Raw genomic sequence first — 11,212 nt, forward strand, 5'->3', positions numbered from 1 at the left:
TTTAGATTGTGAATTGGTAGTATTTCTACATAAATTTGGTAGTTTTTTGAGACAAAATATATTCAAAGCATTAGTTGAGTAGCATCTCATATCACAAGATGCATCCAGAGGTACTGACAGTTTTTAAAATGTTGAATCAGTTAATCTTTGATATTGTGAGAAAGGTATTGCACTTTATGGGCAAATTTTCTGTGGCTTAGCTACAGGTCTTTTGCTTACAGTAAAATATCTTTTTTAGTCTTTTTCTTACAACTTTCTAACAAATTTTTCATAAATTAATCATGATTTTTGCCGTCTTTCTGACTAAAAATGATTTTCCCTGTTCAAGAATTTAATTCAGTTTATAGCTAGCCAAAGTTATAAGCCCAGTTTCTGATGAAAATCATTTAATTCTGATTTCAGTTAATTATTGTCAATGCTTTTTTGACTATTGAGAGGAAGCATCTTATTAAATTCACTATGTATGTGCTGAAAACATCTGTTAATATTATCTACCTTATTATCTTTAAAACTTGCTTTTTTTACTAATACAACAATTTGTAATTGTTATTTATTATGAAATTTGTGACATACTTTTTTCCAATCTTTGTCTTTTTAAAAATGTTTCCCATTGTATTACACACATCTGCATCTGCATTTGAATCTGTAGCAGTAGTGTGATTTTATTTTAAATGTAAAAATTTGTTAATATTATTTTTACACCAAAAAAGCAAACTAAATATATCAAATAATAATATAATTTTTAATGTAATTACTGATTATAATTTACTTAGGCATCACTCTAAGTCTTGATGGCTTTGCAATATATTAAAATAAACAATCTACATTGTTACATCAGCACATAGAGAAAATCATTTGGACTAAAAAAATTGTTTGATGCCAATTATATTGGTAATGTTTATGTCTACCAACAGAAATAATGCATGTGCCCAGCACATACACCACAATAAAGCAATATCTTACATGGTGCAATAGTTAAACTCAAAACAATACATTATGTATGATTTTACACTGATTAAGTTTTTAAGTTTAAAGTGATTAAAACCAAACAAAATTAAAATTTAGTTTCTTAGTTGTACTAGCTACCTTCAAGTGTTTGGTAGCTACATGTGACTCTTGGCTAGTAAGTGAATAGCCCAGATTGAGCTGAATTAAAGATTTAAATGTAAAAGAAGAAACAACAAAGTCTGACTAAGAAAAATGTACAGCAGTATCTTAGTGATCTAGAAGGGTAACAAAAGCATAAACCTTAAGTAAAGAAAACTGCCAATGGAGCATACAAAAGCTAAATATTTCTGTTCAGTAGCAGGAACCGGGGACAAGACTTATAGGTAACAAAATTAGAAAGCAAGATAGAGTAAAGCATTTGGAGATTATGTGGAATACACATCCTCTCTTGCATGGCTTGTGGAGGTATAGACTGACTTTAGTGATTGCAGAGAGCAATCTGGTACCATTAGTTAAATTAAGTATAATCATACCCGAGATATAACCCAGGAATTCTCAACAGCACAAGTATCAAGATGTTCCCTATAGCTTTCACTATGGTGGCACAAGAAAATATACAGTTGAATACCACAATGAAATTTATGCAAGAAGAATGGATCAGTAAAATGTGGTGGGTATTTGCAATGGAGCATTACTTAACAGTTAGAAGAAACAGATTAGATGTACATAGGCAGACACAGAGAAATCTTTAAAAATAGCACTTACTACAAAAAAGTAATAAAGAAAATGAGATTATATTATAACATGTGTGTGATGCACCTGTTACCATGCACACAGTTAGCAATGCACATTTTGAAAGAACACCTCCAAAATACATGTTGAACACATGATGTTGATTGTCTACATGAGGAGAACAATGACAATGGGGTGGACTAATGGTTATAGTGTATCATAAACTTGGAAGTGTGATTAAATATTCAATTTTTGAGGTCCATGAAAATTGCTTTTAAAAACTGAATTCCATTTCTGGCATTATGGTAGAATGTCCTGAGATACTCTCCCATGGAACAAACAAAATACAATATAAAACATATTTTAAAATATATTTAATGTATTTCTCAAAATCAAATAAATAAATGAAAAAAGAATCCAATGACATAAGCAAGTACTTAAGCTGCCTTTTTCCCAGAAGCATCAGTTGAATCCTACTGAAGTGAAGTTAACTTTCTGGTTTCATGTCTACACTTGGAGCACAAGGAACAAGAAATAAGCCTAGTACTTTCCCAAGTTGGGGCACCAAAGAGATGTCTACTTAAAGTCAAAAGACAGAAGGATAGGGCAATTTAGAAACAAAATTACCTCATTTAAGGACACAAAAGTAAAAGTTGCCTACCTTGACAATGACACTATGTAAAAGGATAAATATCTCTACTGAGATTTCATTGTTCCTAGATGACATTCACATGCATTTTCAAACTCAAATTCTGGCTATCTCTATTGCCTGAAAAATTTAAAGCCAGGAATTCAAGCTGTCTCAGATTAATAGTACCCATAATTTCCTAGAAGGAAACACAAATTCTTTCCAAGAAAACCCATTTCAATTCATTTCTCCCAGAATTTTCCCACAGATAAATGTCAAAGGAACATCAAAAGCAAAAGGAAATAGGGTATCATGAGTAACAACCAGTGATATGAAAATATGATTAGGCATGTTAGAAAATAAAATATATCAAACTTCTAAAAATTTCTTAAAGTATTTCAATTTGAAGTACAATAGACAACAAATTATATATAGCTGAATAATTATTTATCTGATACTTAAATCTTAAGAAATTACTTAGACTATGCACATAAAGAAAATGAGATGCTAAATATAAAGAGAGGTTATTAAGAGACATGGAAAATAGATTATGATGGTCTAACATTCATTCAGATTCTAGTAGGAGAGAAATAGGACAATATCTTTTGTGGTAATGGTTGAAAATATTCAAGAGCTGATTATTCGACGTTTCTCTTAACATTCAGGTAGCCCAGATAATCTCAAACAAAATAAATAAAATAAAATTCCTACCTAGATACAAAGTGCTGATGTTTCAGAACACCGAAGACAAAGTAAAGATCTGAAAATTAGTCAAAGAAAAGACAAAAACCTGAAATTAAATGGCAATTCCACTGACAGCTGACTTTGCAACAGCAGTAATGGAAACCAGAAGACAATGGAATAATATCACGGAGGTGCTGGCAGAAAGATCTATCTAGAGTTGTACACCTAGTAAAACTCTAGAATACAGAGGAAAAATAGAAAATGTTCTCAGATAAACAAAAATGGATCTACAGACACCAACTGAAGAGAAATTCTAAAGGTGTTTTTTTAAATAAGAAATATGAACTCAGATGGAAAATCTAACCTGTAAGAAAAAATAATAAGTAAATACATTAGTAAATCTGATGGGTAAATCTAAATAACTATTGACTGTATGAAAAATAATAGTAGAAATAATAACAACATTTAATTTTTGGTGTTAGAAACAAGCAAATCATAAGTATAGACATGAATGCAATTTATTTAAAAAATAACTGAAATATATATAACCTGTGAAATTTAAATTACACTTCCAAATAACTCCTCTATTGAAGAATATATAACTTTTGGAACATTATTAAATTGTTAAATAAACATTACTTCAAAAACTACATATCAAAACACATAGGCACATCACACCCATCAAGATGACCAATATCAAAAATAATAATAATAGCAAGTGTTGGTGAGGATGTGAAGATTTGGTACTCTTGTGCTGGTGGGAATGTCAAGTAGTATAGCCACTGTGAAAAACAATATGCCAGTTCTTCAAAAAAATTAAAAACAGAATTACCATATGATTTAGAAATCCTACTTCTGGGTTATACTCAAAAGAACTGAAAGTAGAATCTCAAAGAGATCTCTGTACATCCATGTCCATAGCAGCACTATTCACAATTGCTAAAACTTAGGAGTAACCCATGTCCATCCATAGGTGAAGGTATAAACACATGGTCTTTACATGCAATGAAATGTTATTCAGCCTTCAAAAGGAAGGAAATTCTGACATGTACTACAACACGGATGAATCTTAAGGATATTTTGCTAAGTAAAAGAAACTAGTCACAAAAAGATAACGTAGTTAGAGTACTCAAAATTTTAGCGACAGAAAGTAGAGCAGTGAATTCCATGGACTGAGGAGTGGGGAGAATGGAGAGCTGTTGTTTAATAGAGACAGAGTTTTAGTTTTACAAGATCAAAAAAATTCTGAGGATGGTTGGTGGTGATGGTTGCACAACAATGTTAATGCACTTAATACCAATGAACTACTGTATACTTTTAAAAAAGGTAAGGCAGTAATTTTTATGTTCTGTGCATTTTATTGTAATAAAAAATTGGAAAAAAATCACATAGGATTTACCTAAAATAGCACTTAATAGAAAATGTATAGAAGTAAAACCAAGAAAGAAAAGAAAGAAGAAAGAGAGAGGAGAGAAAGAAAGAAAGAAAGAGAGAGAGAGAAAGAAAGAAAGAAAGAGAAAGAAAGAAAGAGAGAGAAGGAAGGAAGGGAGGAAGGAAAGAAAGGAAGAAAGAAAGGAGGGAGGGAGGCAGGAAGGGAAGGGAAGGAAGGCAAGGGAAGGCAAGGGAAGGGAAGAGAAAGGAAGGGAAGGAGAAGAGGAAGGAGAAGGAAAGAAAGAAAGAAAAAAAAGAAAGAGAAAGAAAGAAAGAAGAAAGAAAGGAAAGAAAAAAAGAAAGCAAGAAAGAGAAAGAGAGAGGGAGAGAGAAAGGGAATCATCCTATTTTAATTGCAGAGAATAAACCCAAAGACAGTACACAGGGCAAAATGGTAAAGATAAAAACAGAAGTTAATAAAATACAGAACTAAAATATGACAGATTAGAAAAACAAAACAACAGGTTTATTTTAAATCTCATGAAATTAAGAAATCTCTAATGAAAATTTTCACATTATGAAGAGAATGCACAGAAGCAACTTCTGAAAAGGAAAATAAATTCAAACTATAGATGCTTCAAGAAATACAAAGATGAGTATACTGAGTACAACCTGATGGCAATTTAATATGTAAACCAAACTAGAATGAACAAATTTCTAGAAAAAAAAAAACGAATAACTCAAGGAGAGTTAAAAAAAAATCAAACAGTCCAACATCCATTAAATCTGTTGAATCAGTAGCATAAAATCTTTTGAGAAAAGAAAATATCATGCCTGATAACTGTACAAGTAAATTCCTGCACAATTTATTCAAAAAATTCTAACCTTATACAAACTTTTTTAGAGTACAGAGGAAAAGAATACTATTTAGTTGAGTTTATGAAGTTAATTTGCTCCAAATACTAAAACCAGATAAGAATAAACAGGTGAAAAAAAAAAAGCATAGGCCAATCTCATTCATCTGCAAAGAACAAGAGAAAGAACATGTGCATGAAATCTAACATGTATAGAATGTTATGGTTATGTAGGGTTTCATCTTATAACTACATGGTTTAGCATCAGAAAACTCATTAATAGATAAAAATATTTATATATAAATGGGGAAAAATGAGAAAAAGCGACTTAATAGCATTCATTATTCATGAAAGTATTGCTCAGAATAGTAGGAAATTAAGAAAACTTACTTAAACTGATAGAAGGAGGCTACTAAAATCCTAGGAAAAACATTGTATTTAATGGTGGGCTGTTAAAAGCCTCCCGTTTAAAATGAGTTGCATGACGACGATTCCTAATATCACACTTTCCTTCAACAATATATCTGAGACTGTAGCCAGTAATCAAATACAAGAAGAGGATACAAAATAAGAGAATGGCTCTTAAATGACTAGAACATCTAAATGACATGTAAGATGTCAAAATAAGAGAATGACATCTTAAATGAATAGAACAAAGCCATAATTATTTGCAGATAATATGATGTTCTGTAGAAAATCCAAATGAATCTGCTGATGAATTATTAGAATTAAATAATGGAATTTTAAAAGAATGTGTGATACAAAATAAATAGAGAAAAGTTAATTGCATTTGTATACCTCAGCCAAAAGTATTTACAGTGTGGAAATTTAATATTAAGTAATATGAAATTTACAATAGAAACCAAAACTGTAATTACCTAGGAATAAACATAATATTAATAGATGTACAAATTTAGAAGAACTAAACAAAAAAATTAGATATCTGTATAGGAAGACTTAATATATTAAGATGTTAATTATCTTCAAATTCATCCTTCTATTCAAGAAAAATCCAAATTTCCAGCAGGTAATTGGTTACATCAAGCTAGCTCTAAAATTTATATGTAAGAGCCAACAGTCAAAAATGAGCATTGCTGAAGGGAAGAATACATTGGAAGGATGGACCTTATCACATATCAAGACATACTATAAAAATATGATCATTTAGATATGTTTTATTTGTATAGAGATAAACAAATATACTTACAGAACAGAATAGAGTACCCAGAAACAGACTTAACAAAAAAATAGAAACCCAGTTATGACAGCTAGCATTGAAGAACATGGGAAAATGGACAGCAACAATTACTTTTACATAGGGAAGAAAATGAACTAGGATTCCTATCTCACATAATACACTAAAATCGTTTCAAGGTAAATTTATGACATAAATGTTAAAAGCAAAACTATAAAAGTTTTGAAAGGCAATGTAGTAGACTATTACCATGAATGGGGAAAACTTTCTTAAAGAGTCGAAAAACACATTCGCGGAAATGATTGACCAATTGGTCTGAAAATTGAGGTACAATGAAGACGTGAAAAGATGATACACATCGGAATAAAATATTTGCAACACAGATCACTGAGCAAGTATTTTTTAAAACATATAAAAGAGTCCCAATATATAGATACAAAAACGACAATTCGATGGAGAAGTGAACAAATTACTTCAATGGGTACTTCATGCAAGAGAAAAATAAAATATGAAAAAGATGCTCAATCTCATTAGTAAGCAGGGGAATTCCAATCAAAGCCACAATTATATTACAGTGTCAAGAAGCTTAAAGATTGACAATATCAAGTGCCTAGGACATTGTGGGACAGAGGAGTAGTGAGTACTTTCTGTGCCTAACACACAGGAGGGCGGTTGTGTAACCAGTGTTACAAAGGGTGTTCCTTGACCATGAAAAGCAAGTCCAACAAAAGAGTGAAGAAGCCAAGTGGTTTTAAGTGCAAATCAAAGTCCCTCAAGTTAAAGCAAAACCAGTCACACTGACTATATTTTCAATGTATTCATTCAGTGCACCTAAAATCCATTCAGTGTCCAAAACTCTGATGATCAAATTAATTCAAATAACAATATCACAAAATCATAGTAATGTGCAAACCAGCTGCGATTTTTGTAGCCATAGTGAGAGATTATATTTTAGATGACGATAAAATAGTCGCTAAAATGATTTTTAAATTGTTAAACTATTACAAGCATAGATAGTACTTATTATGCTTTATTATGATCTGAAAGTCACACAAGTTTGTAAACTATCATTATTATAAGAACTGTTTTAAAACAGATGACAGGGGTTGTGTTTGTTCATTATTGTTGTTTTATTGTTTTCTGACTTTTAAGACATTTTCTGTGAAGCAATAGATTCATGAAGGAGAGAGAACAGCATTGATAGGAAGTAACTAAAGCTTCATTTCATTCAGCTTGTGCACATGTACCCTAAAACTTAAAGTATAATAAAAAAAAGTTAATAGATCCTCCATGAGCTTTAATATCCAATGTCCTCATTGTGAAGTTGCCTCAATTACGTGTGCTACAATTTGCAAACCAGTTAAAAATAAAAATGATAAATTGCAACTAAGTTCAGCCAGTCCTGGAATTCTAAAATTCTAGGATACACCATTGATTACTGGTAAAAATACGAAGATTCTCCATCATCTTGAATTTTATAATTCTGACAGCTTTATGGAAGGAACATATTCTGCCATTGTCCTGGGCATCACTCTACAAGCTTTCTTGCTTGTAAGTAGATCTGAGCCAAGTGCCAGGGCTGCAGAAGCAAGTTCTAGGGCTTTGGAGTCAGACAGCATTGGATTCCCACTGAATTAAGTACTGTGCTTCTCCGCCTAGCCTCAGGTTTACTATGTATAAATGAAGTCTAAATACCCACCTGGTGGGCTAGTGCAAGTATTAAGCACAATAATGCCTCTGAAAGGCCCAGGACATTCTTGGAACAGAGAAGCTCTGTTTCTGCTCAGCCTGTCTCCATTCCTGCCTGATCAGCTCAGGACGCCACAGAGAGCAGGAGGGGCAGCCACAGAACAGGTTGGGGGGTGTGTCCATTGGACCAGCTTGCATATCATCTCACCTCTGACTGCACTGTCACTGGCCCTCATGTGCTCTCCCTTCTTTGTCTGCTAAGACCCTCCCAATAGTTTGCTGTTGACATCCAACCTCAGCTCTGTTCCCTAGACTCCGATGCACATCTCTCCTCTCCAGAACCTGCCTCTATGGAATGGCATTAAACATCTGCCATCCTGAGCCCTCGCTGGTATGGTCCCAAGACCTCCCACAAATGTCACAAGTACCACCAGACACCTGAAACATTCTTTCCCCAACTCTTGTCAGAATGTCCCAACCATAGGCTCTCAGCTTCAGTTCTGCCTGCCTGGTGACATGCCGGCCTGAGGCAGTAGGACAGCCTTGCATGTTTGGCATAGAGCTGTGCTTCTCTGAATGATTTAGGAATGATCTGGGTATATTAAAAAACTAAAAATCCAAGGTGTCTATTATGATACATGATTGCCAAATCTGCCACTCTTTATCTCCCAGTTGTTCCTTGTCCCATTACAATTTGGTTTAGAATTAACCATTCCCTCCAACCGTTCTTGCTGGCTTGTAATTGTAATATGTATGCAATGGACACAAAATCTGAAGCATCTCTTCCTCAGTCCCGGTCTGCCTCTAACTTGCTTTGTAAATAGTCACTCTGTCTGTTTAAAGTGTCTCCACCCTCTTCCTTCTATCTTCTGTTAAGCTACAGGAATGCTGTTTTCTAAAATGCCATCCTTTATGGAAAGATCATGACATTCCTTTCCATAAAATCCTAAAATGTCAAACATAAGAATCATTTGGTTCTTTGTAATATGGCTCTAGCTTTACCTCCCACTATTTTTTCAAAACCTAATATGTACCTTATATTTATTTCTTCATGTATCTTACATTACAAACATATAGACTCATGTGCAATTTTCCAAATTGATCATATTCTTTCTTTTTACAGTAATGTTTTCTGGAAACAATCTCAAATTTAGAGATAAGTTTCAAGAACACTACTAAAAAGTTTGTACCTTCAAATCATTGATGGCAGGTTGTGGACATAATGCGCAATCTATCCCAAACTAGAGTACATTTTCTAAAAACAAATAAATTACCCAAAAACATATTCCATAAGTCTATCAAAATGCAAAACTAAAATTGTTATATGACTGCCATTCAATCCACAAACCCAATTCAAGTATCGCCATTTGGTCCAAAATATCCTTTATAGCAAAGGGATCAAGTTTAGAAACATGCATTGCTTTTAGTTATAATTTCTCTTTAGTCTTCTTCAACCTGAAAAAGTTACTCAGTATCTCCTTGACTTTCATGTTCTTGACAGGTTTGAAGAATACAGGCCAGGTGTTTTAGGAATTTCTCCCAATTTGGATTTGCCTGGTGTCTCCTCATGATTTGCTCTGCTGTGATTTGTCTTGCTGTGTCCTATCAAGTGAAACACAGTTTTGATTTGTTTCATTACTAGTGATGTTGACTTTGATTGCTTATAGTGGTAAGTGTCATGTTTCTTCACTGTAAAATTGTTTTTTTCCTTTTTAATTGAGGGTTTTATGGGTAGCTGCTTTGAGAGACTATGCAAATATCCCATGCCTCATTAAAGTTATAATTTGTTCACTTATTTATTGTCTGTATCACTATGAACTATTGGTTCCCTATTAAATTCAGTGGATTACAATCCATTACTATACTGATGTATTTTAATGTTTAAATTCTTCTAGATTTGAACAGTGGGACCCTCTTCAAGTTTTCTTCTGTGTCCTTTTAATGTGTTCCTTTTCAAACCTTAACAACTTTCTTACTTTATCACATCAAAATATTCCAAGCTTATGTCATATTTTCTCTGTTCTAGCTTTGGAATCAACCATTATTCCAAAGATCCATGGTTCCCATTTGGTGGAAATGGTATTGCAAAACCAAGAGCTGGATCTAGGTGTACTCATTGCTATTGAATGTTGCTGTTTCTACTATTTCTTGGAGACAGAGCTAGGGCATATCATTGTATAAATACCTACACATAGGTGATATATGGACAAATCTACAGATAGCTTCAATTTCAATTCAGAACCATAGTTTTAGTTTGGTTCCTTTATATTTCTAACATCCTTCTCCAACAATAAGAAACTAGCTCTCATTATTCTTAATATTTATTTGATTAATCTCCTTGGCCATAACCAATCTCCCTCTCCTGCACTGATGCCTCTTTAATCCCAGTTGGCCCAGACACCTCACATCAGGCTGCATGGCACACATCCAGGTCTTGTTGCAAGCTAAAAGCCTACCAAGAAAAAGGACAACACTTACCCTATATTGTGTCTTCATCTGAGTATCAACTCCACTGTGGCATCTGCCTATGTTCATTCACCCCGGTGCCTTCAGGTTATATTTTTGGGTTTTGTCCAGGGTTTTTAGCTGGTCTCTGGGAGGTTTGGTCCAGCAGAAGCTAACACAGCCATAGCAGAAGCTGCCATAGGATTTTGTTTATTTTATTTTCCTTCTGTTTTGTATTTGTGAATTTTCTTTATAAGATTAAGAAAGGATTCCTGGCCAGACGCGGTGGCTCACGCCTGTAATCCCAGCTCTTTCGGAGGCCAAGACGGGCAGATCACGAGGTCAGGAGATCGAGACCATCCTGGCTAACACGGTGAAACCCCATCTCTACTAAAAATACAAAAAATTAGCCAGGCGTGGTGGCGGGCACCTGTAGTCCCATCTACTAGGGAGGCTGAGGCAAGAGAATGGCCTGAACCTGGGAGGCGGAACTTGCAGTGAGCCGAGATAGTGCCACTGCACTCCGGCCTGAGCGAGAGCGAGACTCCATCTCAAAAAAAAAAAAAAAAAAAAAAAGATTCCTAGTTTCCTAAGAATTTTTATCATGAATCGGTATTCAATTGTATCTCATGCTTTTTCTTCATTTATGGAGATAATCGTAAGATG

The 11,212-nt window shown here is 33.7% G+C and overlaps 1 long non-coding RNA gene across 1 annotated transcript; it reads right to left on the minus strand.

Moving 5' to 3' along the window:
• Nucleotides 1–9,467: 9,467 nt before the first annotated feature.
• LOC107976065 (uncharacterized) lies at nt 9,468–11,212 on the minus strand. The gene is made up of 2 exons (XR_001719707.4): nt 10,580–11,212; nt 9,468–9,703 (listed from the first exon to the last, which is right to left on the minus strand). It is a non-coding gene; the product is annotated as an uncharacterized LOC107976065 (long non-coding RNA).

The sequence above is a fragment of the Pan troglodytes genome, chromosome 6 (genome assembly GCF_028858775.2).
Source record: "Pan troglodytes isolate AG18354 chromosome 6, NHGRI_mPanTro3-v2.0_pri, whole genome shotgun sequence".
Taxonomy (NCBI): domain Eukaryota; kingdom Metazoa; phylum Chordata; class Mammalia; order Primates; family Hominidae; genus Pan; species Pan troglodytes.